We start from the raw sequence: 27,793 nt of genomic DNA on the forward strand, positions 1-27,793 counted from the left end.
CTTAGCTGCACTAAGTTAATTGGACTTTTGGGTTTTATTAAAATTGCAGACCTCTTGAATGCTTTTCTTAAGGGCTTTGGTTTATTAAGATCTTTACATTTTATTGTAGACTATGGGCCACAGCTGGAATTCTGAGATTTTTCTCCTCCCTGTTTTTTTTTTTTTTTTAATTTACATGATGTGATAATAACAAGGAATCCACTTTAGTCCCAGATTTGACCTCCTACTGAGAGGGGAAAACTATACAAATGATCTTCTAATCTGTTATTTAAAACAGCTTTGGACATCTTTATGTACTTTTTACATTCTGGCTTTCCAGGTGGCTGCAGTGGTAAAGAATCCTGCTGCCAATGCAGAAGACGCAAGAGATGAGGCTTCCATCCCTGGGTGGGGAAGATTACCTGGAGTAGGAAATGTCAAACTGCTCCAATATTCTTGCCTGGAAAATTCAATGGACAGAAGAGCCTGGTGGGCTACAGTCCACTGGGTCACAAAGAGTTGTAAGTGACTGAGTGACTAAGTATGCACCCATGTACGTTTTTGCATTTAGGCATTATTTCAGGGGTGGGGTGTTTCCAAAGCAATTTTTAAAACGTAGAGTGCTCAAGAAAGAATAATTTTTGAGACCTAGTAAGATCAAATTACGGTTTGGCTTCTCCCTAGCAGTTTGATCTTTGCCAATGGTTTATCCTTTCTGAAACTCTTACATTCTCCACCTCACCTTCTGTGAGAAACAATTGAGATAATGTATGTAATATGCTTCACAGTGTTTTGAAATTTTCCAATAAATTGTAGATATTATCCAAAACAAAGAAAAAAAAAAATCAGTCTCAGACAGAAGTGAGAGTATGGGTTTCCCTGAAAGGGATCACTGTGTACCCTGGAGACATAAATTTAAACACCTGGGGTCCTGGCCCCTACTCAGTTGAATTTTGCTTATGAAAATTTCAGAGCAGAGTGTCCATCCACCCAGAAAAAGAATCCTAATTGCTTTCATCTGATGACACAGTTACATAAAGGAGAGGCCCACCTTGGCTATATAAAGATTAGATCGTCAGCAGTCTCTGCCCACCACCACTTCTGCCTCTAATGTGGGGCCAGCCCCAACTCCAGCTCCTCCTACACTTCTGACCCATCATGCCTTTATTCTGAGCCACCCAGCCACAAAGTCAAAGTCAGAGGACCCCAGAGGAGGGGAGGGCCGTAGATCCTTGTTCCCTTGGGCTCCCACCCAGTCACACTCAGAGGCTGTGATGCCAGACTCTGTGCTGTTGACCAGGCCTATTGCAATATAGCCACCAAAGCAATCTCTGTCCAAGGAGCTGAGGAAGGTTATTCAAGGGAGGATTAGAAATTTCAAGCTAGGAAAACTATTGTACATAGCAGATGTCCTGGATAAGAAGGCATAAATTATCAACCTAAAAATTAATTTGTGGTTGACAAGTAGGAGCCAAGACCCAAGGGGACCTGCCTGGAAACTGTGCTGTGAGTGCCCTGACTTCCTGCTGTGAGTGCAAGCCTTGCAGCACCACAGATAAGATAGGGGACAAATCTTGGGACTCTTGAGCCCCTGGAGGGGGCCCTGGCCAACCAAGCTCCCTGCTTAACATTCCAAATTTTACACTACAAAACAAACAGCATTAACATGAAACCAGAGCTGCAATTTGCTCACAGATTGATGATGATACTAGTTTGTGTCATGGGATTATAAGTGCGAACCCTGAACTGCAATCTTTGAAGTCTCACCCATAGAACGGGGTGCTGCCTGGAACCTCTTTCCAATTGGGACTCCAGATGTGCTGTGACCCGGGACTTCCCAGCGCTGATTAAGTCTGGATGTTTGTCAAAACCCAATTTGGTGATGTATCCTCTGTTCTTTCTATTTCTTTTTCTTTTAATGTTAGTACATTGAAAGTAAGCTAGATAGCTCTCTAATAAATATTAGTATTATTTATTTGTATAAAACAAGTGGCTTATTTTGTTAATGAATCCTTTGAACCTGAGATGAAAGTGAAAACTTTTGGCAAAACAGTATGATGCCTACCTGTCCTTTCTCTTTTCTCGGACTGCTCAAACTAAATAGTCAACTGGGCATGTAAAAAAATCTCTTTTCATTGCCTCCCCCAAATTCACATACCCAAAAACTAGTGAATTTGAAGATATCAGGTGGGGCCTGTAGGAAGCCTCAGACACTGGCAATTGGGCAAAAAAATATTTGTAGAGCTGCTTGCAAGCAAAACCTTTTATGTCTCAGAAAGTTAACGTTATCTCCTTCCCTAGGATAAACCTGGAAGGTACTGATCGAAGGTTTCTGTGGAAGAAACCTGTTGTTGGAAACTCTCAGAACCTCCCAGACTACGAAAACACCACAGATGACCCACATTCCCAGGGACTTTTGAGCTCAGAGCTGGATGTCTGTGTTGAAGAGAAGGGAAAAGCCAAGTGCAGGGGGTGACAGAGGAGGAACGGAAGCTCTGCCGCCTGCAGGGGGCTTCCTGTTGTGGCTGTAAGAAGGAAGACCAGGCAGGGGATGGGCAGTCTAGATGCAAAGCTCTGGGGCTGAGTCAAGATGCTTCTAAACTTCAAAGTCAGGATTTCGAAAAGTACCAGACCTTGAGAGAAATGTTCCGTTTTAATCTTGCCTAATATATCAATACTTCTAGATCTCGTGATCAAACCTAGAGCTAGAACCTCCTAGATCGTACAACAGAGGCTGGAGATAAAAGAGGTACAGGGGACAAGTGCTGGGCTTATTTTGCAGGATGTCACAGTTCCTCTGGTTTTGTGCTGTCTGTCCATAGCATAGCCAAGCCCAGACAGGCTGGATGTTATCATTTTGTTTCTGGAGGCAAGAGAATTTCCAGAACCTGGGATTGGGCAACACTCTGGAGTATGAGAAGGCTGGATGTTTAGAGGTGGATGTACAGAGCGGGGAAACTGGGGAAGAAAGGCAGGAGCATCGGCTTCTGTCTGCAGAGGTTGATGTCTGCTTCGTTTGGGTGAACATCTTTGCTCGGCTCAGTGATGTCAGCCCAGCCTAGGAGTCAGGACCAGCCTGCAGAGAGCCTGTAAATTAAGAGCGGAGACAGAGTTGACATGAAAGTATGCACTGCATCTAGTCACTGCCCCAGTGCCCCGCTCATCTACCTCCTTCCATTCCACTGTCCCTCCAGTGACACAGGATTAATGACGGGGAAAAACACCTTGTGACAATCGAGGCAGAGATTGGAGGGATGCAGTCACCAGTCAAGGAGTGCCAAGGGCTGCCAACAGCAGCACAGGTGAGAGAGTCATGGAACGTGGCCTTCAGAGTCTCCAGGGAGCCCACCCTGCTGACACTTTGGTTTTATATATATGTGTGTATATATATATATATATATTTTTTTTTTAAGATAAATTTATTTATTTTGGGGCTGGGTCTTCATTGCTGCGAGGGCTTTTCTCTAGTTGCCGCGAGCAGGCGCTAGTCTGCAGTTGTGGTGTGTGGGCTTCTTATGGCAGTGGTTTGTCTTGTTGTGAGCGTGGGCTCCAGGGCACGTGCACTTCAGGGGTTGCCCTGAGTGGACTCATTAGCTGTGGTTCCCAGGCTCTAGAGCCCAGGCTCAATAGCTGTGGCCCATGGGTTCAATGGCTCCGAGTATGGAACCTGGGATCTTCCCAGACCAGGGATTGAACCTGTGTCTCCTGCAATGGCAGGTGGACTGTTTACTACTGAGCCACCAGAGAAGCCCTTAATATTTTTATTTATTTATTTGGCTGTACCAGGTCTTAGTTGAGGCCTGTGGGGTCTAGTTTCCTGACCAGGGATCAAACCTGGGTCCCCTGCATTGGGAGCACGGAGTCTTAGCCACAGGGAAGTCCTGACACTTTAGACTTCTGGCCTCCCGAACTGCTGAGAGAATAAATTTCTGTTGTTGTTAGCCATAGAATTTGTGATAATTTGTTACCACAAACTAATACAAGAGAAACTAATATAAGCCCTGTGAAACTAATACAAGAGAAATAAAAACACATCCTCACAAAAAGATCTGTGTGCAATGTTCATAGAAACTTTATTCATAATAGCTCCAAACTGGAAACAGCTCACATGTTCACTGACAGGTGACTGGATAAACGTGGTAAATCCATTCAGTGGACTCATACTCCTTAAGAAAAAGAATAAGTGACTGAGATAAACACCCATATGGGCAAATCTCAGAAGCAACTTGTTGAGAGAAAGAAGCCAGACACTAAAGAGAACATACTGTAACTCCATTTATATGAAACTCAAGAACGAGCACCCACTCCAGTGTTCTTGCCTGGAAAATTCCATGGACAGAGGAGTCTGGTGGGCTACAGTCCATGCAGTCACATAGTTGGACACGACTGAGCACGCATGCATGCACAGGAACAGGCAACGCTAATCTATGGCAGTTGTCTCTGAGGCAACATCATTAACTGGAAAGGGGCCCAAGGGAACTTTTTGAGGTAATAGAAACAGTCTATATCTTGATTGGGGTATGTGTTTCACAGGGGTACAAACTGGTCAGAACTCATCAAAATATACACTTAAGATCTGTGCATTTACTGGGTGTAAAATTTACCTTAATGGTAACTAAAAAAATCCAAAAATAGAAAAAGTGGGGAATACGATTATATGGACTTGAATGTATGTGAGAGTTTGTGTTTCCAGGAAAAAGGTAGAAAAGGGGAATTACTTGGTAATTACTTGGTAAAAGGCAGAAGAGGGTGATTTTTTTCCAAGATCAGATTTCAAGTCTAATCCAAAGTAGTTCAGATAAAGATTTTATTCCTACCTGTAGGGTTGCCAGATTTAGCAAACAAAAATAGGTGTCCAGTTAAATTTGAATTTCAGATGTATAATTTCTTGTATCACTGTATCCCAAATCTTGCATGAGACATATTTGTACCCTACCTATGATTCTGTCATATAGTGAGAATATGCTTGTAATCTGTGAGGTCCAGCCTAGGAAAGGCAGGTAAAGCCAGAGAAAAAAGGACTATCCTAGGAAAGTGAGTGGAAGTTCCTATAGTAGGTATAAGTTCAATGACTGATTGAATCTGTGAGAGCTGATTCTTGGGGACTAAAAAACAAAAAGGGGCTAGGGCATGCAGATTATGGTGTGTGGATGGATCTGAGTCCTCTGTGCACCTAGCAATGGGCTTTGCCTATAAAAGACACCTGAAAAAAATCTGATTTTGGTGCACATAATCTGGAGGACAGGAAGTAGAAACTATGGGTTTGGGATCACATTCACATTGATGCTATTTCCTGCAAAGCTTAGGCAGTCTACAAAGAAAGCTATTTGTTTAAACAGAGACTGCATGAGAGAAGATGATGCTTGCCTTCTAATCATCAAATCCCAGGGAAAACAAAAATGTTCTCATCGTTTTTTTAGAGGTCAGCTTTAAAAAGTCATATTTCCTTTCCATTACTCTCTAGTTCCCAGGGCCATGGTACTTCTGGGAATGTTGGTGTGAGGACACATTGTTCTTCAGTGAGCCTTATTTTTTTTTTTCTATTTTTGGCCACACAGCACAGCTTGTGGGATATTAGTTCCCCAACCAGGGATCAAACTCAGGCCCCTTCAGCAAAAGCACCAAGCCCTGACCACTGGACTGCCAGGGAATTTCCTCTGTGAGCCTTTCTTAACCTTCATACTCAGTAGGGTGAAGGAGCACAAACCAGATTATAGATGGAGTTTTCTAAAGTTATCTTTTTCCTTATTGAGAACTGTGATTTCCTGATTCACTTGTGCTTTCTGCTTCCAAGAAGGACAGCAGATGTAAAAAGCTCAGGTGAGGGAGCAAGCCCTGGGGCTCTCTCTGAACAGCGGAGAAACCCACCAGGAGCTCAGGAAGCCTGAAGAAAAGAGGCTGCTTTCCAGGGCCCGCCAGAAGTATACTTTGTGATCTCTGTGGCTCCTTGAGGGGTCTTACTGCAGAAAGACTGTTTCTTCATGAGCAAGACCAGGCTTTTGTCTTAAAAAGCAAGCAAACAAATAAAAGTGAAGACTTCCCTGCATCAGGTGACCAGCAAGCACAATTTTGAAAGGAGGAGTGGATTTTAAGATGGAGATTTCCATTTATCAGGGACTGGTTTCTAAAATTCTGGCGACATTGTCATCTTTACTGAGAGCCTCCTATGTGCTTGGTATTGTACTTGATGGGGGGGATATGAAGATTATCAATAAAACAAATTCCTGTCTTAGGGAGTAAGACAGACCCATGCATGCATCGTTATAATCAAAGCCAGTGGAAGTACCTGGAATTCCTTCATACCTAGATATGTGCTTATTTGTTTAGAGGAGAGGGACTGAGCTGGCCAGGGAAAAGGGCAGAGAAGATCTCCAGCTTTAAGACCTCGAATCCCTGCAGACAACAGTACCAGCATCCTTAGAATGCAATTTTGACATCATCAGTTTTTCTGAATTTTTTTGGGAATCTTACACTTGTCTCCTAACTGTCCCCACAAGGCACTTATCCAAGTATTTCTTCCAGGCACATATGGTTGTCTCCACTGGAGAAATCCAGATATAAACAGTATTCTCATTCATACATTTTCAGTTAATTTTAACTTTCCTAGTGGATTAACTCCCTGGGAAAATGTTTGACTACAACTTCCCTTAATCCAGCTTTTATTATGATACAAAGACATACATGAAATGAGAGGATTATGAACACGGAGACATATCGATAGGGCCCTTAGCATTGGGATTAAATTATCTCGCATGGGGAATACTTCACCAATTGTTTTACAGAGCATACGAAGGGGGTGCATTTTTGATGGAGAGGGCAACCTGCCTGCCTCATTCACGTGACGGCCGAGATGAATTGCACAGCCTGGCATCCAGACATTTGAGATCTGGGAAGGTGAAGATTTCCAGTAGCTAGGTGACCCAGTGCAAATTTTCAGGATTTAAGTGACATCAGAAAATCTGATCTCCATGTCCAGCTATAGCAAATATCAGTGGGTTTTGCTGCCCAACATCCATTCATGCCTTTCCTGGAACCTGCTCTAGCGGTTTTTCTCTGGAGAATTGCTATCTCCCTAACTCCTTGTCCTATGTACTTCAGATGACACTGCTTTTGGCTCCAGGTGGCTCCAGCCTGACCAATTACAGCATTGCATTTTCCTAGTCAGAGATTTGGTTCAAGAATGGAGCCAATCAAAGCCAACAACATACAGTTAGACTTCGTGGAGACTACTGAGAGAGCTTTTCCACTAAGTCGATCCTGGAAGTGCCACTAGGCAGCCTGAGAATGAAGCCAGTGTGGAGACAAGCAATAAGGAGGGAACAGGCACACGCCATGCCTGAATTTAGCCCTATTGCTTTTAAAAATTATTTTCAAATGTTTATAAGACATTTTCTTTAAGCAGTTCTAGTTGGGTTTTTTATATTTGCAATAGAAGAAGCCCTGACCTGTACACTAGGTGACAGAGAGCAAGTTTCCTTGGCCCAGGTGCCGTGAATGGAGCAGGTTTAGTGGGCTTCAGAGGTCCAGGTAACTCAGTAGGACTTGGTCTCCAAGGTCTACACTAGTGAGTTCCAAACTTTATTGATGAACAACAGCCACCACAAACATATTAATGGAGCTCCTTACCAAGAAATTCTTGATCACACTATCTAGAGAAATGGAGGATAGGCAGGAATTGATGTTTTTCAAAAGTACCCATAACATTTATCTGTTGCAGCACCCCAAAATTTAGTAGCTTAAAATAACAATAACTGTGTTGGGTTACCTTCACAGTCCTCGAGGCGCTGCTGACCTGGTTTTTCTGTTCGCTTTGCTTGGGATCCTGATGGGGCTGCTATCATCTGTCAACTCATTTCCTCTCTTGCTAGCAGTTGATGTTGGCTGAGGATTCTCCACTAATCTAGCTCAGATTTGTCCACATGGTGGCAGCATCTGAATGAGAGAGAGCAAGAAGGAAGGAAGAAAAGGAGAAAAAAAAGAAACTGTGAGGTCTCTGAGGCCTAAACTCATAACCACACAAGACCAATTTTGTTGCATTCTATTGGTCACAGCAAGTCACATGGCTAGCCAGAGTCAGGAGCTGGGAAACTACTCTTCACCACCTAATGGGAGCAGCTGCAAAGAATATGTGGCTGTGTTTAATTTACCATAGTACTCAAGCTTCTTAAGCTTTAATGTAACAAATTACCAAAAACTTAGTGGGTTAGAACAACACAGATGTAATATCTTACAGTTCTGAAGGCCAGAAGTCCTAAAATCAAGTTATTGGCAGAGCTGTCTTCTTTCTGAAGGCTTTATGGGAATCTGTTCCCTTGCTTTTTTCAGCTTCTAGAGGCCACTTTTATTCCTTGATTTGTGTCTCCTTCCTCGAGCTTTAAGACCGAAAACAAGCATCGTATATCCCATCCCTCCCCCCACTTCTGCTTCCGTTGTTACATCTTCTTTTCTAACCCTCCTGCCTCCCTCTTCCATATTATAAGATGCTTGTGATTACAGCGGGCCCATCCTGATAATTTAGGATAATTTCCCTAATTTAAGATCCTTAATAACATTTCAAAGTCCCTTTTGCCATATAAGGTGACTTACTGACAGGTTCTGGGGATCAGAACACGGACATATTTGGAAGACAGTATTCTGTCCACCGCATTTGGGAATTTTATACCAAGGGAAACTGTCACACAATTCAAAGGATCCAGTGATCAAGTTTGGGTTACCTTGACAGGCTCTGAGAGCTTAGGTAGCCAAAGGACTGAGCTTTAGAATCAAGCAGACCAAGGTTTGGATTCTAGTTCACCACTGGGGGAAAAAAAAGAAACATACTGTGATAGTTGTGATTAAGTTTTATCTGGGACAAAATGAAAACTATATCCCAGGAGACAGCTTCTGTGATAACTCTGAGGGACTGCTCTGAAGTGGTAAGGGGGGAGAAGAGTATATATATGATGATGGTAAAGAGGGATTCATGTAATCAAGTACACATTTTGGCAGAAGTTTGCTGTTAGTAACAAGAAACATATGTTTCCTTTTGAGAAGATATGAGAAGATGCAAGAAATTGGGCTTGTAAAACCTTCTCCTGAAAATATCTAACTAAATGAATGCCTGTTCTGCCAGTTTTTCTCAGAGCACAGTGCCTCACCCCTGATTTCCACCCTGAACCCCTTTCAGGGTAAGCCGCAGGGCAGCAACTACAGTGGCCTCATTCTTGCGGTGCCAGATGGCAGGTGATAAGTTTTAGTTGGCAGCGTCCGATCATGGTCATAAATTTGACCGTGGTTTGGGAGACATCTAGTGACTATTTTGTCCCACAGTGTTAAGGAACGATTATTCCTAGGTCAGGTGAGGCTCTCAACATGCAAACTCAATGTGCTATTACCAGGCCAGGCGCTACTAATATAGTCAAATGTCTCTGAATCACAAGACAGTCTTACTAGTCTATTGTGGTCCAGGACACGATGCCCCCTCGTTGCTTTTTCTCACATCTAGAGTTACACTATATAACCATTGATCTAGTATAGAACTATCTATCTGGTCAACTGCTTCTAGTCCCCTGGTCATCATTTTATCAAACACTCAGTCACACACATTTGGTAATGCAAAAACAACAATTTTGTAAAACAGGAAAAATACAAATGATAGTAGTAATAGTAAGGTTACAAGTAAGAATTTAAGCCAAGAACTTCTATTAGGTGCAGCCAGTATATTCCCAGGTCATCTGACTTAGTCTGTTCTGTGCCAGTCCTTATTTTTAAGGGAAGTTATATACTGGCATTGCCCATAAGGCACCCAACCCAATTCCCTACTGCTGTTAGCTGATTATCCTTTGTATGATTTAATTGTTCCTGACATACAGGAGCCTTTAAATTTAAATGTCCATAGCCTGGTGTTAACCACATAAATATATACTGCAGTTGTGGGAGGTTCCTTCTAATAAAAACAGGAGGTTATAGTTTTTGACTGAGATTTGACTCCGTATTCTGATTGAGCTTGAGTGATCCTAAAAGAAAATTCATTTTTATAGTAGGAGTCAGAGCAGTTATTATTAATTGGCCAGGTGAGGGGGTCCCACTTAGTAATATCAATACTGGCCTAAAGAGAACTATAATTTCTTTATTCTAGAATAAATTTTCCTAAGGGTCACCCAGTTGGAACCTTCGAGTGGAGAAATCCACTAAAGTAGGGTATAAGTAGTTGATCATAAACCAAACAATTAGGTTAAATTCAAACTCTGCAGGAGACTGAAATATGTTTGGTTCATAAGCAAAGGTATGAGCAATTATCAGAGTAATTGGTATCCAGGCCTGGTCCAGAACCTTGGGTCAGCTGTCTGCTTCAGATGTCATCTTCTTCTCATTCTGGTCTGGTAGTTTCTCCTCCACTTGAGTCCTGTTTTAAGGTGATTTTAAGGTCAGCAGTCCTTTCTATAGGCCAGTGCAGTGCAGGGGCCCTTTCTTAGTGGAAACATTGGTCCAAGAGGCAATTTCCTTAAGTTTCACTGTGTCTGAGCTAGGTAAGAGTACAGAGTACCTGATAAAGGTCTTTCCATCTAGGTTGGAAATAGTCCGTTCAGTTCAGTCGCTCAGTCATGTCCGACTCTTTGCGACCCCGTGAACCGCAGCACGCCAGGCCTCCCTGTCCATCACCAACTCCTGGAGTTTACCCAGACCCATGTCCATTGAGTCGGTGATGCCATCCAGCCATCTCATCCTCTGTCGTCCCCTTCTCCTCCTGCCTCCAATCCCTCCCAGCATCAGGGTCTTTTCCAATGAGTCAACCTTCATATGAGGTGGCCAAAGTATTGGAGTTTCAGCTTCAGCATCAGTCCTTCCAGTGAACACCCAGGACTGATCTCCTTTAGGATGGACTGGTTGGATCTCCTTGCAGTCCAAGGGACTCTCAAGAGTCTTCTCCAACACCACAGTTCAAAAGCATCAATTCTTCGGCGCTCAGCTTTCTTTATAGTCCAACTCTCACATCCATACATGACCACTGGAAAAACCATAGCTTTGACTAGATGGCTTTGTTGGCAAAGTAGTGTCTTTTCTTTTTAATATGCTAAGTTGATCATAACTTTCCTTCCAAGGAGTAAGCGTCTTTTAATTTCATGGCTGCAATCTCCATCTGCAGTGATTTTGGAGCCCCCCCAAATAAACTCCACCTCTGTTTCCACTGTTTCCCCATCTATTTACCATGAAGTGATGAGACCAGATGCCATGATCTTCGTTTTCTGAAGGTCAAGTTTTAAGCCAACTTTTTCACTCTCCTCTTTCACTTTCATCAAGAGGCTCTTTAGTTCTTCTTCACTTTCTGCCATAAGGGTGGTGTCATCTGCATATCTGAGGTTATTGATATTTCTCCCGGCAGTCTTGCTTCCAGCTTGTGCTTCTTCCAGCCCAGCGTTTCTCATGATGTGCTCTGCATATAAGTTAAATAAGCAGGGTGACAATATACAGCCTTGATGTGCTCCTTTTCCTATTGGAACCAGTCTGTTGTTCCATGTCCAGTTCTAACTGTTGCTTCTTGACCTGCATACAGGTTTTTCAAGAGGTGGGTCAGGTGGACTGGTATTCCCATCTCTTTCAGAATTTTCCGGTTTATTGTGATCCACACAGTCAAAGGCTTTGGCATAGTCAATAAAGCAGAAATAGATGTTTTTCTGGCACTCTCTTGCTTTTTAAATGATGTCTTTTCCAGCATGCATAATCTCTGGCTGAAGGTCATGATGCATCTGATCTTCATCCAAAGATAGATTACTGAGATAAGCTTCAGAAACAAATTAGAATGTCCTTTTATTTTACAATAATATAACAGTAAGGAACTGACTTGGAACTGAGTCTTAGGCAGTAAGTACAGAGATAAATTAACAAAACCAGAATTTTTTTTATTGAAAGATAATTGCTTTACAGAATTTTGTTGTTTTCTGTCAAACTTCAACATGAATCAGACAGAAGTTACATATATCCCCTCCCTTTTGAATCTCCCTCCTATCTCCCTCCCCATCCCACACCTCTAGGTTGACACAGAACACAGGGTTTCCCGAGTCATACAGCAAATTCCCGTTGCCTATCTGTTTTATATATGGTAATGTAAGTTTCCATGTTACTCTCTCCGTACATCTTACCCTCTCCTGGCCTCTCCCCATGTCCATAAGTCTGTTCTCTATGTCTGTTTCTCCATTGCTGCCCTGTAAATAAATTCTTCAGTACCATTTTTCTAGATTCTGTGTATATGCATTAGAATACTACATTTATCTTTCTCTTTCTGACTCACTTCACTCTGTATAACAGGTTCTAGGTTCATCCACCTCATCCGAACTGATTCAAATGCATTCCTTTTTGTGGCTGAGTAATATTCCATTGTGTATATGTGCCACAGCTTCTTTATCCATGCATCTGTCAATGGACATCTAGGTTGCTTCCATGTTCTAGCTATTGTAAATAGTGCTGCAATGAACAGTGGGATACATGTGTCTTTTTCAATTTTGGTTTCCTCAGGGTATATACCTAGGACTGGGATTGCTGGGTCACATGGTGGTTTTATTCCTAGTTTTTAAGGAATCTTCATACCATCTTCCATAGTGGCTGTATCAGTTTACATTCCCACCAACAATGCAAGAGGGTTCCCTCTTCTCCACACCCTCTCCAGCATTTATTGTTTGTAGACTTTTTGATGTTGGCCATTCTGACTGGTGTGAGGTGATATCTCACTGTAGTTTTGATTTGCATTTCTCTAATAATGAGTGACGCTGAAAATCTTTTCATGTGTTGTTAGCCATCCTATATCTTCTTTGGAGAAAAGTCTGTTTAGGTCTTTTTCCCACTTTCTGATTAGGTTGTTTGTTTTTCTGGCATTGAGCTATATGAGCTGTTTGTATATTTTGGAAATTATTCCTTTGTCAGTTGTTTCATTTGCTATTATTTTTTTCCAATTCTGAGGGTTGTCTTTTCACCTTGCTTAGAGTTTCCTTTGCTGTGCAAAAGCTTTTGAGTTTAATCAGGTCCCACTAGTTTACTTTTGTTTTTATTTCTGTTACTCTAGGAGGTGAGTCATAGCAGATCTTTGGTTTATGTCATCGAGTGCTCTGCCTATGTTTTCCTCTAAGAGTTTTATAGTTTCTGGTCTTACATTTAGGTCTTTAATCCATTTTGAGTTTATGTATGGTGTTAGGAAGTGTTCTAATTTCATTCTTTTACATGGAACTGTCCAGTCTTCCCAGCACCATTTATTGAAGAGGCTGTCTTTACCCCATTGTATATTCTTGCCTCCTTTGTCAAAAATAAAGTACCCGTAAGTGCATGGGTTTATTTCTGGGCTCTCTGTCTTGTTCCATTGGTCTATACTTCTGTTTTTGTGCCAGTGCTATACTGTCTTGATGACTGTAGCTTTGTAGTATAAGCTGAAGTCAGGAAGGTTGATTCCTCCAGCTCCATTCTTCTTTCTCAAGACTGCTTTGGCTATTTGGGGTCTTTTGTGTTTCCATATGAATTGTGAAATTTTTTGTTCTAGCTCTGTGAAAAATGCCATTGGTAATTTGATAGGGATTGCATTGAATCTCTAGGTTGCATTTGGTAGTATAGTCATTTTCACAATATTGATGCTTCCTACCCAGGAACATGGAATATCCCTCCATCTGTTTATGTCATCTTTGATTTCTTTCATTAGTGTCTTATAATTTTCTGTGTACATTTCTTTTGTCTCCTTAAGTAAGTTTATTCCTAGGTATTTAATTCTTTTTGTTGCAATGGTGAATGGGATTAATTCCTTAATTTCTCTGATTTTTCATTGTTAGTATATAGAAATGCAAGTGATTTCTGTGTATTGATTTTGTATCCTACAACTTTGCTAAATTCACTGATTAGCTCTAGTAGTTTTCTGATACTGTCTTTAGGGTTTTCTATGTACAGTATGTCATCTGCAAACAGTGAGAGCTTTACTTATTTCCTGATCTGGATTCCCTGTATTTCTTTTTCTTCTCTGATTGCTGTAGCTAGGACTTCCAGAACTATGTTGAATAATAGTGGTGAAAGTGGACACCCTTGTCTTGTTCCTGATCTTAGGGGGAATGTTTTCAGTTTTTCACCATTGAGAATATAATCTGTGCTATAGGCTTATCATATACGGCCTTTACTAGGTTGAGGTAGGTTCCTTCTATGCACATTTTTTTGAAGAGTTTTAATCATAAATGGGTGCTGAATTTTGTGAAAGGCTTTTTCTGCATCTATTGAGATTCAGTTTAGTTCAGTTCAGTCGCTCAGTCATGTCCGACTTTTTGCGACCCCATGAATCGCAGCACGCCAGGCTGTCCATCACCAACTCCCAGACTTCACCCAGACTCACATCCACCGAGTCAGTGATGCCATCCAGCCATCTCATCCTCTGTCGTCCCCTTCTCCTCCTGCCCCCAATCCCTCCCAGCATCAGAGTCTTTTCCAATGAGTCAACTCTTTGCATGAGGTGGCCAAAGTACTGGAGTTTCAGCTTTAGCATCATTCCTTCCAAAGAAATCCTCTATTGAGATTATCATATGGTTTTTATGATTCAATTTGTTAATATGGTGTATCACATTGATTGATTTGCATATATTGAAGAATCCTTGCATCCCTGGAATAAACCCAACTTGATCATGGTGTGTGAGCTTTTTGATGTGTTGCTTAATTCTGCTTGCTCAAATTTTGTTGAGAATTTTTGCATCTATGTTCATCAAGGATATTGGCCTGTAGTTTTCTTTTTTTGTATTGTCATCTGTTAACAAAACCAGAATTTAATATCCACTAAAACCTGCTCTTTTCTCTCTATAATTGCCCTCATTTTTACCAAATATAGCTAAATTGAGACGAATTTGTTTGTATATTAAATCTGCTTTTAATAAACTTTGTCTGATTACTTATATAAGTGTAATTGATGTAATAGGCTCTTTTAAATTGACTGTTAGGAAATGTTCATAAAGAGTTTCAGACTGAACTTTTTTAAAGGTCTCTCAGGGCAAGGAAAGCCATGCCAAAGGTTTATCACAGACTTTGCTTTACAAATTTGGGTGAATTCCTCCCTTTTCAAGGTTCCCAAAATATCACCAGCCAGGAGGTTGCCTTCCTCATTCACCTGATAAGGCTATTGGGAACCTATGAGTTTCCAATTTCTGGAGGGCTCAGGTAAAGAGAAAAGATAAATGTTTCAATTCTGTTTACAAAGGTCAGTTCAGTTCAGTTGCTCAGTCATGTCTAACTCTGCGACTCCATGAATTGCAGCATGCCAGGCCTCCCTGTCCATCACCAACTCCCAGAGTTCACTCAAACTCACGTCCACCGAGTCAGTGATGCCATCCAGCCATCTCATCCTCTGTTGTCCCCTTCTCCTCCTGCCCCAATCCCTCCCAGCATCAGAGTCTTTTCCAATGAGTCAACTCTTCGCATGAGGTGGCCAAAGTACTGGAGTTTCAGCTTTAGCATCATTCCTTCCAAAGAAATCCCAGGGCTGATCTCCTTCAGAATGGATTGGTTGGATCTCCTTGCAGTCCAAGGGACTCTCAAGAGTCTTCTCCAACACCACAGTTCAAAAGCATCAATTCTTCGGTGCTCAGCCTTCTTCACAGTCCAACTCTCACATCCATACATGACCACAAGAAAAACCATAGCCTTGACTAGACAGACCTTTGTTCGCAAAGTAATGTCTCTGCTTTTGAATATGCTATCTAGGTTGGTCATAACTTTCCTTCCAAGGAGTGAGCGTCTTTTAATTTCATGGCTGCAGTCACCATCTGCAGTGATTTTGGAGCCCCAAAAATAAGGTCTGCCACTGTTTCCACTGTTTCCCCATCTATTTCCCATGAAGTGATGTGACTGGATGCCGTGATCTTTGTTTTCTGAATGTTGAGCTTTAAGCCAACTTTTTCACTTTCCACTTTCACTTTCATCAAGAGGCTTTTTAGTTCCTCTTCACTTTCTGCCATAAGGGTGGTGTCATCTGCATATCTGAGGTTATTGATATTTCTTCTGGCAATCTTGATTCCAGCTTGTGCTTCTTCCAGTCCAGCTTTTCTCATGATGTACTCTGCATAGACGTTAAATAAACAGGGTAACAATATACAGCCTTGACGAACTCCTTTTCCTATTTGGAACCAGTCTGTTGTTCCATGTCCAGTTCTAACTGTTGCTTCCTGACCTGCATACAGATTCCTCAAGAGGCAGATCAGGTGGTCTGGTATTCCCATCTCTTTCAGAATTTTCCACAGTTTATTGTGATCCACACAGTCAAAGGCTTTGGCATAGTCAATAAAGCAGAAATAGATGTTTTTCTGGAACTCTCTTGCTTTTTCCATGATCCAGTGGATGTTGGCAATTTGATCTCTGGTTCCTCTGCCTTTTCTAAAACCAGCTTGAACATCAGGAAGTTCACGGTGCACATATTGCTGAAGCCTGGCTTGGAGAATTTTGAGCATTACTTTACTAGCGTGTGAGATGAGTGCAATTGTGCGGTAGTTTGAGCATTCTTTGGCATTGCCTTTCTTTGGGATTGGAATGAAAACTGACCTTTTCCAGTCCTGTGGCCACTGCTGAGTTTTCCAAATTTGCTGGCATATTGAGTGCCCACTTTCACAGCATCATCTTTCAGGATTTGGAATAGCTCAACTGGAATTCCATCACCTCCACTAGCTTTGTTCGTAGTGATGCTTTCTAAGGCCCGCCTAGAATGTTTTAAATTCTTACCCAGTTTGGCAGTGTGATCTGAAAGTTATCAGAAACCTGTACTTGTCAAAAAGTCCTTGCTATGAATCTCTGTGAAGAGGAAGCATGTTTGCAAAGGCATAAGTATAAAACAATAACTGTCTGTAAATGACAAAACACTTAAGAAGGCACAGTTAAAATCCTGATTACAATGCAATAGACAAAGAAACTTCATTACTACTGTGACATTTTAACATTTTCAGAAAATAATCAGAATTATGACTGATAAATTTTACCAGGACATACCAGATTTTTAAGAATTCCATGCAATTTCTAGAATATGTATATTAATAACATTTACCCATAATACAACCTAAGAAGACATATTACTCATTTGACAATACATCCTATGTAATTTAACATACCAAATGAACCTGATTAGTTTAATATCGCTTTTAGGATGCTTCAGGGGCCCTTCAAAACATCCCAAAGTTTAGCTAGAGGTCAAAGGAACTTCATTAGAATTTGATTTGGGCCATTTGTCAAAAAATTTTTTTAAAGTTTTAAAACATTTGGTCATATGAGATCAGCTGTCACTGTGGAATAATATTTATCCACTTAACCAGTGACAATAAATATTTCAAAGGCAATTACACAAAGTTATAACAGATTACAAATTAAAGGTAAAAGAAACTTTACAGTTTGTAGCCAAAAGGGGATCAACATTTTAGGAAAACTTTGATGCCAATAAAGATAAAAACTAAATTCAGGTTTTGCACCAGCTTATTTATAAAATTTGCAATAAGGAGTTCATGATCTGAGCCACAGTCAGCTCCCGGTGTCGTTTTTGCTGACCGTATAGAGCATCTCCATCTTTGTCTGCAAAGAAAATGATTAATCTGATTTTGGTATTGACCATCTGGTGATGTCCATATGTAGAGTCTTCTCTTGTGTTATTGGAAGAGGGTGCTTGCTATGACCAGTGTGTTCTCTTGGCAAAACTCCGTTAGCCTTTTCCCAGCTTCATTTTGTACTCCAAGGCCAAATTTGCCTGTTACTCTAGGTATCTCTTGACTTTCTACTATTGCATTCTAGTCCTCTCTGATGAAAAGGACATCTTTTTTTCTTGGTGTTAATTCTAGAAGTTCTTGTAGGTCTTCATAAAACTATTCAATTTCAGCTACTTCGGCATTAGTGGTTGTGGCACAGACTTGGATTACTATCATACTGAATGGTTTGCTTTGGAAAGAACTGAGATCATTCTGTTGTTTTTCAGATTGCACCCAAGTACTGTATTTCAGACTCTTTTGTTGACTACGAGAGTTATTCCATTTCTTCTAAGGGATTCTTGCCCACTGTAGTAGATATAATGATCATCTGAATTAAATTTGTCCTTTCAAGTCCATTTTAGTTCACTGATTCCTAAAATATCGATGTTCATGCTTGTTATCTCCTGTTTGACCACTTCCAATTTACCTTGATTCATGGACCTAACATTCCAGATTCCTATGCAATTCTGTTCTTTATAGCACTGGACTTTACTTTCACCACCAGACACATCCACAACTGAGTGTTGTTTCCACATTGGCTCAGCCTCTTCATTCCTTCTGGAGCTATTTCTCTGCTCTTCTCCAGTAACATACTGAGCACCTACCAACCTGGGGAGTTCATCTTTCAGTGTCATATCTTTTTGCCTTTTCATACAGTTCATGGTGTTCTCAAGAATGCTGAAGTGGTTTGCCATTCCCTTCTGCAGTGGACCACGTTTGTCAAAATTCAGATTTAAATTGAAATAGGGAAAATCACTAAGTCATTCAGGTAAGACCTAAATCAAATCCCCTACAATTATACAGTGGACGTAACAAGTAGATTCAGGGGATTAGATCTGATAGAGTGCCTGATGAGCTATGGACAGAGTTTCGTAACACTGAACAGGAGGCGGTGATCAAAACCAACCCCAAGGAGAATAAATGCAAAAAGGCAAAATGACTGTTTGAGGAGGCCTTACAGATAGCTTAGAAAAGAAGACAAGCAAATGGCAAAAAAGAAAATGAAAGATATACCCATCTGAATGCAGACTTCCAAAGAACAGCAAGGAGAGATAAAAAAGCCTTCCTCAGTGATCAGTGCAAATAGAGGAAAACAATAGAATGGGAAAGACTAGAAATCTCTTCAAGAAAATTAGGGATACCAAGGAAACATTTCATGCAAAGATAGGCTCAATAAAGAACAGAAATGGTATGGACCTAACAGAAGCAGATGGTGATTGCAGCCATGAAATTAAAAGACGCTTATTCCTTGGAAGGAAAGTCATGACCAACCTCCATGGGATTCTCCAGGCAAGAATACTGGAGTGGGTTGCCATTTCCTTCTCCAGGAGATCTTCCCAACCCAGGGATTGAACCCAGGTCTCCCGCATTGCAAGCAGACGCTTTACCATCTGAGCCACCAGGGAAGCTCAACCAACCTAGACAGCATGTTAAAAAGTAGAGACATTACTTTTCCAACAAAGGTCCGTCTAGTCAAGGCTGTGGTTTTTCTAGTGGTCATGTATGGATGTGAGAGTTGGACTGTGAAGAAAGCTGAGCGATGAAGAATTGATGCTTTTGAACTGTGGTGTTGGAGAAGACTCTTGAGAGTCCCTTGGATTGCAAGGAGATCCGACCAGTCCATCCTAAAGGAGACCAGTCCTGGGTGTTCATTGGAAGGATGGATGCTGAGGCTGAAACTCCAATACTTTGGCCATCTCATGCAAAGAGCTGACTCATTGGAAAAGACCCTGATGCTGGGAGGGATTGGAGGCAGGAGGAGAAGGGGACGACAGAGGATGAGATGGCTGGATGGCATCACATACTCAATGCACTTGAGTTTGGGTAGACTCCAGGAGTTGGTGATGTACAGGGAGGCCTGGCGTGCTGTGATTCATGGGGTCGCAGAGAGTCAGACACGACTGGGTGACTGAAGTAAACTGAACAGAAGCAGAAGATATTAAAACGAGGTGGCAAGAATACACAGAAGAACTGTACAAAAAAGATCTTCATGATCCAGTTAACCACGATGGCATGATTACTCACCTAGAGCCAGACATCCTGGAGTGTGAAGTCAAGTGGGCCCTAGGAAGCCTCACTGCAAACAAAGCTAGTGGAGGTGAGGAATTCCAGCTGAGCTATTTCAAATCCTAAAAGATGATGCTGTGAAAATGCTGCACTCAGTATGCCAGCAAGTTTGGAAAACTCAGCAGTGGCCACAGGACTGGAAAAAGTCAGTTTTCATTCTAATCCCTAAGAAAGGCAATGCCAACGAATGCTCAAACTACCACACAATAGCACTCATTTCACATGCTAGCAAAGTAATGCTCAAAATCCTTCAAACTAGCTTCAACAGTATGTAAACTGAGAACTTCCAGATGTACAAGCTGGATTTAGAAAAGACAGAGAAACCAGAGATCAAACTGCAAACATCTGTTGGATCATAGAAAAAGCTAGAGAATTTTTTAAAAATCTACTTCTGCTTCACTGACTATGCTAAAACCTTTGATTATGTGGATCAGAACAAACTACGGAAAATTCTTAAAGAGATGGGAATACCAGACCAACTTACCTGCCTCCTGAGAAACCTGTACGATGCAGGTCAAGACGCAACAGTAAGAACTGGACACGGAACAAAGGACTGGTTCCAAGTTGGGAAAGGATTACGTCAAGGCTGTATATTGCCACTCTGCTTATTTAACTTATATGCAAAGTATATCATGAGAAATGCTGGGCTGGATGAAGCACAAGTTGGAATCAAGATGGCTGGGGAAAATATCAATAACCTCAGATATGCAGATGACACCCCCTTATGGCAGAAAGCAAAGAGGAACTAAAGGGTCTCTTGATGAAAGTGAAAGAGGAGAGTGAAAAAGCTGGCTTAAAATTCAACATTCAGAAAACTAAGATCATGGCATTTGGTCCCATCACTTCATGGCAAATAGATGGGGAAACAATGGAAACAGTGACAGACTTTATTTTCCTGGGCTCCAAAATCACTGCAAATGGTGACTTCAGGCATGAAATTAAAAGACACTTGCTGCTTGGAAGAAAAGCTATGACAATCCTAGACAATATTAAAAAGCAATGACATTACCTTGCTGACAAACGTCTGTATAGTCAAAGCTATGGTTTTTCCAGTGGTCATGTATGGATGTGAGAGTTGGACTATAAAGAAAGCTGAGCGCCAAAGAATTGATGGTTTTGAACTGTGGTGTTGGAGAAGACTCTTGAGAGTCCCTTGGATTGTAAGATCAAACCAATCAATCCTAAAGGAAATCAGTCCTGAATATTCATTGGAAGGACTGATGCTGAAGCTGAAGCTCCAATACTTTGGCCATGTGATGCAAAGAGCTAACTCATTTGGAAAAACCCTGATGCTGGGAAAGATTGAAGGCAGGAGGAAAAGAGGACAACAGAGGACGAGATGGTTGGATGGCATCACCGACTCAATGGACATGCGTTTGAGCAAACTCTGGAAGATGATGAAGGGAAACCTAGCATGCATAGGGTAGCAGAGTCAGACACGACTGAGCAACTGAACAACAAAAATTTCTAAAATTTATTTACTCAATTAAATTTATTCTAAACTTAGCCTGACCACATATAAAACTCTTCTATTTCTTTTTCCATAAACTTTCCATAAATTTCTGTATCCATATTAGTTTGTCCTCTATTTTTATTTATTTGTTTTAATTTGTGCCTGTGCTGAGTCTTCATTGCTGTGCAGAGACTTTCTCTATTTGCAGAGGGCAGGAGCTATTCTCTAGTCGTTGCGCACAGGTTCTCATGGCCATGGCTTCTCGTTGAGGTCAGGGAGAACAGGCTTCGTTAGTTGCAGCAGGTAGGCTCAGTTGTTACAGTTCATGGGCTCTAGTGCATTGGCTCAGTAGTTGTGGTGCACAGGCTCAGCTGCTCCACGGCGTGTGGGATCTTCCCAGACCAGGGACCAAACCCAAGTCCCTGGCATTGCAGGGCGGATTCTTAACCACTCAACCACCAGGGAAGCCCTGCCCCTTATTTTTTTCCCTACCCAGAAACAAACAGGTCTAGGACAAAAATTACTTTATTTTCAGTTTGTTGTTAAGTTGCCAAGTCATTCCTACTCTGCAACACCATGAACTGCAGCACACCAGGCCAGCTTGTCTTTCACTGTCTCCCAGAGTTTGCTCAGATTCATGTCCATTGAGTCAGTGATGCTATCCAATCATCTCGTCCTCTGTCACTCCCTTATCCCTGCCCTTAATCTTTCCCAGGATCAGGGTCTTTTCCAGTGAACTGGCTCTTCACATCAGGTGGCCAAAGTATTGGAGCTTCAGCTTCAGCATCAGTCCTTCCAGTGAATATTCAGGTTTCTTTTCCCTTCAGTCAGTTCAGTTCAGTGGCTCAGTTGTGTCCGACTCTTTGCAACTCCATAAATCGCAACACGCCAGGCCTCCCTGTCCATCACCAACTCCCAGAGTTCACTCAAACTCATGTCCATCGAGTCGGTGATGCCATTCAGCCATCTCATCCTCTGTCATCCCCTTCTCCTCCTGCCCCTAATCCCTCCCAGCATCAGGGTCTTTTCCAGTGAGTCAACTCTTCGCATGAGGTGGCCAAAGTACTGGAGTTTCAGCTTCAGCATCAGTCCTTCCAAAGAACACCCAGGGCTGATCTCCTTTAGGATGGACTGGTTGGATCTCCTTGCAGTCCAAGGGACTCTCAAGAGTCTTCTCCAACACCATAGTTCAAAAGCATTGATTCTTCGGTGCTCAGCTTTCTTCACCATCCAACTCTTACATCCATACATGACCACAGGAAAAACCATAGCCTTGACTAGACGGACCTTTGTTGGCAAAGTAATATCTCTGCTTTTGAATATGCTATCTAGGTTGGTCATAACTTTCCTTCCAAGGAGTAAGCGTCTTTTAATTTCATGGCTGCAATCACCATCTGCAGTGATTTTGGAGCCCCCAAAAATAAAGTCTGACACTGTTTCCGCTGTTTCCCCATCTATTTGCCATGAAATGATGGGACTGGATGCCATGATCTTCGTTTTCTGAATGTTGAACTTTAAGCCAACTTTTTCACTCTCCTCTTTCACTTTCATCAAGAGGCTTTTTAGTTCCTCTTCACTTTCTGCCATAAGGGTGGTGTCATCTGCATATCTGAGGTTATTGATATTTCTTCCAGCAATCCTGATTCCAGCTTGTGCTTCTTCCAGTCCAGCGTTTCTCATGATGTACCCTGCATAAAAGGTAAATAAGCAGGAAGACAATATACAGCCTTGACGTACTCCTTTTACTATTTGGAACCAGTCTGTTGTTCCATGTCCAGTTCTAACTGTTGCTTCCTGACCTGCATACAGATTTCTCAAGAGCCAGGTCAGGTAGTCTGGTATTCCCATCTCTTTCAGAATTTTCCACAGTTTATTGTGATCCACACAGTCAAAGGCTTTGGCATAGTCAACAAAACAGAAATAGATGTTTTTCTGGAACTCTCTTGCTTTTTCCATGATCCAGTGGATGTTGGCAATTTGATCTCTGGTTCCTCTGCCTTTTCTAAAACCAGCTTGAACATCAGGAAGTTCATGGTGTACATATTGCTGAAGCCTGGCTTGGAGAATTTTGAGCATTACTTTACTAGCATGTGAGATGAGTGCAATTGTGCGGTAGTTTGAGCATTCTTTGGCATTGCCTTTCTTTGGGATTGGAATGAAAACTGACCTTTTCCAGTCCTGTGGCCACTGCTGAGTTTTCCAAATTTGCTGGCATATTGAGTGCAGCACTTTCACAGCATCATTTTCAGGATTTGGAATAGCTCAACTGGAATTCCATCACTTCCACTAGCTTTGTTCGTAGTGATGCTTTCTAAGGCCCACTTGACTTCACATTCCAGGATGTCTGGCTCTAGGTGAGTGATCACACCATTGTGATTATCTTGGTCGTGAAGATCTTTTTTGTACAGTTCTTCTGTGTATTCTTGCCACCTCTTCTTAATATCTTCTGCTTCTGTTAGGTCCATACCATTTCTGTCCTTCATTAAGCCCATCTTTGCATGAAATGTTCCCTTGGTATCTCTAATTTTCTTGAAGAGATCTCTTCAAGTCTTTCCCATTCTGTTGCTTTCCTTTATTTCTTTGCATTGATGGCTGAGGAAGGCTTTCTTATCTCTCCTTGCTATTCTTTGGAACTCTGCATTCAGATGCTTATATCTTTCCTTTTCTCCTTTGCTTTTCGCTTCTCTTCTTTTTACAGCTATTTGTAAGGCCTCCTCAGAGAGCCATTTTGCTTTTTTGCATTTCTTTTCCCTTAACAAAATGCAATTCCATTCCTCATACCTTCATTTGTTGAAAACACCCTTTCTACTTTGCTACTATATACTGAAATGTTTCATTTATTATTTCTAGTAGCTTAAATTACATATTTAAATTAGAATCCACAACTGTTAAAACCTTACTTTCTAGTGAAGACTAAGAAGTAGGCAATTATGAACTATCATTTACATTTGCATTCTGTTAATTGGCAAACATAAATACCAGCAATAATTTCTAAAGAACTGTGCTCTTTTTATAGAAAATATCTCAATGTGGCACCAAATATTTGGTTTAGTTTCTCCATAAAAGAAAGTTAATTAATAATCGTTAACTAATAATTATTATTAACTAATATTAACTAATAATCATTATTAACTAATAAATATTATTAACTAATAATCATTAACTAATGTTTAAGTTTCTTGTTTTATTAGAGAATGACTGAGATATTCAATATACTTTCATCATTTAACTTATTTAGCACAACTTTCCCTTGTGGCTCAGCTAGTAAAGAATCTGCCTGCAATGCAGAAGACCTGGGTTTGATCCCTGGGTTGGGAAGATCCCCTGGAGAAGGGAAAGGCTACCCAGTCCAGTATTCTGGCCTGGAGAATTCCATGGACTATATAGTCCTTGGGGTCGCAAAGAGTGGGATACGACTGAGCAACTTTCACTTCACTTCACTTAAAACTTAAAGTTGCCACTTAAAGGTGGTCTTCCCTGGTGGTCAAGTGGTTAAGAATCCAACATGCAATGCAGGGGATACAAGTTCAATCCCTGGAAAGGGAACCAAGATGCCACATGCTGCAGAGCAATTAAGCCTACACACCACAACTAAAGAGCCCTTGTGCCACAACTACTGAAGCCATTTGTTCTGGAGCCCACATGTTGCAACTGCTGACCTCACATGACACAACTAGAGAGTCTTGGTATGCTGCAATGAAAGATCCCGTATAATGCAATGAAGATCCTACATGCTGCAGTTAAGACCCAATGCATCTGAAGAAATAAATATTTCAAACTAAATGAATCTAGTCACAGACATAGAGAACAGACTTATGGACATGAGCAGGGGCAGGAGGAGGAAGGAAAAGATGAGATGAATGGAGAGAGGAGCATGGAAGCATATACACTACCATGTGTAAAATAGATAGCCAATGGAAATTTGCTATATGACTCAGGGAACACAAACTGGGGCTTTGTAACAATCTAGCACGGTGGGAAAGGGTGGGAGGTGGGAAGGAGTTTCAAGAGGGAGGGTACATTTGTATATATATGGCTAATATCATAAAGCAATTATCATTCAATTAAAAATAAATAAATTAAAAAATAAATCTGGAGAGAGTATTTTTAAGTAGAGATTCCTGAAACAATTTTTCTAAAGAGTTCACCAAAAACCTCTTTCCTCATTTACATTTAATTCATTTATAAAAAATTTCATTATACCAAGTTATTTTTCTTGCTAACAAATTTACAACATCTGTAATAAAATCTCATTTGATTTTTATTAAGCCTAAGTACAATAAAGGTATACTTAATGTTGATGACTCTAAGACATGTATGTGTTAATTAAATCAACAAACCTTAATTCCATGTATTAATTTATAACTGAATATTTCATAGTTCATATGAACCTGAAATTCATCCTGGTCTGTTTCCTTTTATATTTCTGAGAATTTTTATAAGTGCTTAATTTGCAATTAAGCCAATTAACTAGAGCTCATTTACAAATTAATTTTGATAATACCATTCAAAGGTAAAGACATATGTGCACATATAGACAGATACAATCAGAGATCTCATAGTTTCATTTTAAAACTTAGTCATGAATCAGGTATTACAATATAAAACTCACTAGTTTATAACAATTGGAATAGGTTAAATTTTAAAAAGTCTCCTCCTTCCTTTTTTTCCCCTCAGTCTCAGGAATGATGATCTATGTAACTGTTCCTGAGAACCCTGGTCTCAAGGCATATTGAGAAGAAAGCAAGTGCTCCTAGAAGGACCTCTTCCTTCAAGAGTCACAATTTTGAAGAGATGTTTTAACAAGCCAGTCTTCTCTTAACAACTGCATAAAGGAGCCCATATTGACTATTTTCAGGGCAAAGTTTTCCTTTAATTCCCAATTAAGTATTTGTAAATTTAAGTTATGTATATACATAAACCTGGGGCTGGGGTGTTAGTCAGAGGTTGGCTTTCTGATACTCCTCGATTTTCTGTTTGAGAGTCTCTATTTCCCATCATTTCATGGGAAATAGATGGGGAAACAGTGGAAACAGTGTCAGACTTTATTTTTTGGGGCTCCAAAATCACTGCAGATGGTGATTACAGCCATGAAATTAAAAGATGCTTACTCCTTGGAAGGAAAGTTATGTCCAACCTCGATAGCATATTCAAAAGCAGAGACATTACTTTGCCAACAAAGGTCCATCTAGTCAAGGCTATGGTTTTTCCAGTGGTCATGTATGGATGTGAGAGTTGGACTGTGAAGAAGGCTGAGCGCGAAAGAATTGATGCTTTTGAACTGTGGTGTTGGAGAAGACTCTTGAGAGTCCCTTGGACTGCAAGGAGATCCGACCAGTCCATTCTGAAGGAGATCAGCCCTGGGATTTCTTTGGAAGGAATGATGCTAAAGCTGAAACTCCAGTACTTTGGCCACCTCATGCGAAGAGTTGACTCATTGGAAAAGACTCTGATGCTGGGAGGGATTGGGGGCAGGAGGAGAAGGGGAAGACAGAGGATGAGATGGCTGGATGACATCACTGACTTGATGGACGTGAGTCTGAGTGAACTCTGGGAGTTGGCGATGGACAGGGAGGCCTGGCATGCTGCAATTCATGGGGTCGCAAAGAGTCGGACACGACTGAGCGACTGAACTGAACTGACTGAACTGATTTCCCATTTTAAAGCTGAATTTGTCAGGGCTAAGATTACTAATAAAATTGTGTGGTAGGCCAGCAAGGTACTTGGTAGCATAAGTCCTCTAGGCATCACCCTAGAGTTGTTTTAGCCCCCTTACAAGGCTCAGTTTCTCCCTCAAGTGGTCCAAGACCACTGTGAATGCTCAGATCACTGAATGACCAATTCTTATACATGAATCCTGGATGAGCAATCTTTTAACTAGTAAGTGTGTTTCCCTATGGGACCACTGCACAGTATGAAATCCATAAATTTCTCAGTTGCTGAGAAAGCTTTAACTGACTGAGAGGGATCTTGTCCCTCTTCTTTGGAGCAAAGCTCTCATGTAATATCTTCATTTTTATCCTAACATATTTTAAAGGCAGCCAAATTGAGGGAAAGAGTCAGATCAGTTAGTCTCTTACCTAACTACTCAGCCCAGACCACTCAGTGAATTTCAACTGAGCAAACCCCAGTGTCTTTCAACTTCTCCCCACTCAGTATCTTTCAACTGGATGGGTGTTTTCCCAGTGTCTTTCAACAGACTCCACCTCCCCTCACCAATATCTTTCAGTTGAGATGGGCAGGTACCTGTTATACGCCTCCAAATGAAACTCAGAACCATCAACCAATACAAGAGGGCCAAGAACCAGAACAGACTCACCCAAATTGTCTTGCATTTCCAAGGAGGTGAATAGGTACAAGAGGCCTCTGCTGATACCAATATGCCAGTTCCTTGTAGAGTTTAGGTAAAGGAGAGAAGTTCCCTTTAGGTCCCTTCATGGTCGTTAAAAATATGGACTGGAAAAAAAAAATGTACGTGAAATTTGTGAGTTCAGTTTCATTTGGGGTAAATGAGGACTATAGCCCAGAAGACAGCCTCTAAGATAACTCTGAAGAACTGTTCTGAAGAGGTAAAGAGAGAGGTCAC

The 27,793-nt window shown here is 41.2% G+C and overlaps 1 long non-coding RNA gene across 1 annotated transcript in view; it reads right to left on the reverse strand.

Annotated features, from left to right (window-relative positions):
* Positions 1-4,027: 4,027 nt before the first annotated feature.
* LOC133227514 (uncharacterized) overlaps positions 4,028-27,793 on the reverse strand; it is a 28,084-nt gene continuing 4,318 nt past the window's right edge. The window contains exons 2-4 of the long non-coding RNA XR_009729855.1: positions 27,527-27,663; positions 7,772-7,911; positions 4,028-4,145 (exon numbers count right to left, since the gene is read on the reverse strand). This is a non-coding gene — a long non-coding RNA (uncharacterized LOC133227514). The remainder of the gene's footprint in view (positions 4,146-7,771; positions 7,912-27,526; positions 27,664-27,793) is intronic.

This window comes from Bos javanicus, chromosome 16, assembly GCF_032452875.1.
Source record: "Bos javanicus breed banteng chromosome 16, ARS-OSU_banteng_1.0, whole genome shotgun sequence".
Taxonomy (NCBI): domain Eukaryota; kingdom Metazoa; phylum Chordata; class Mammalia; order Artiodactyla; family Bovidae; genus Bos; species Bos javanicus.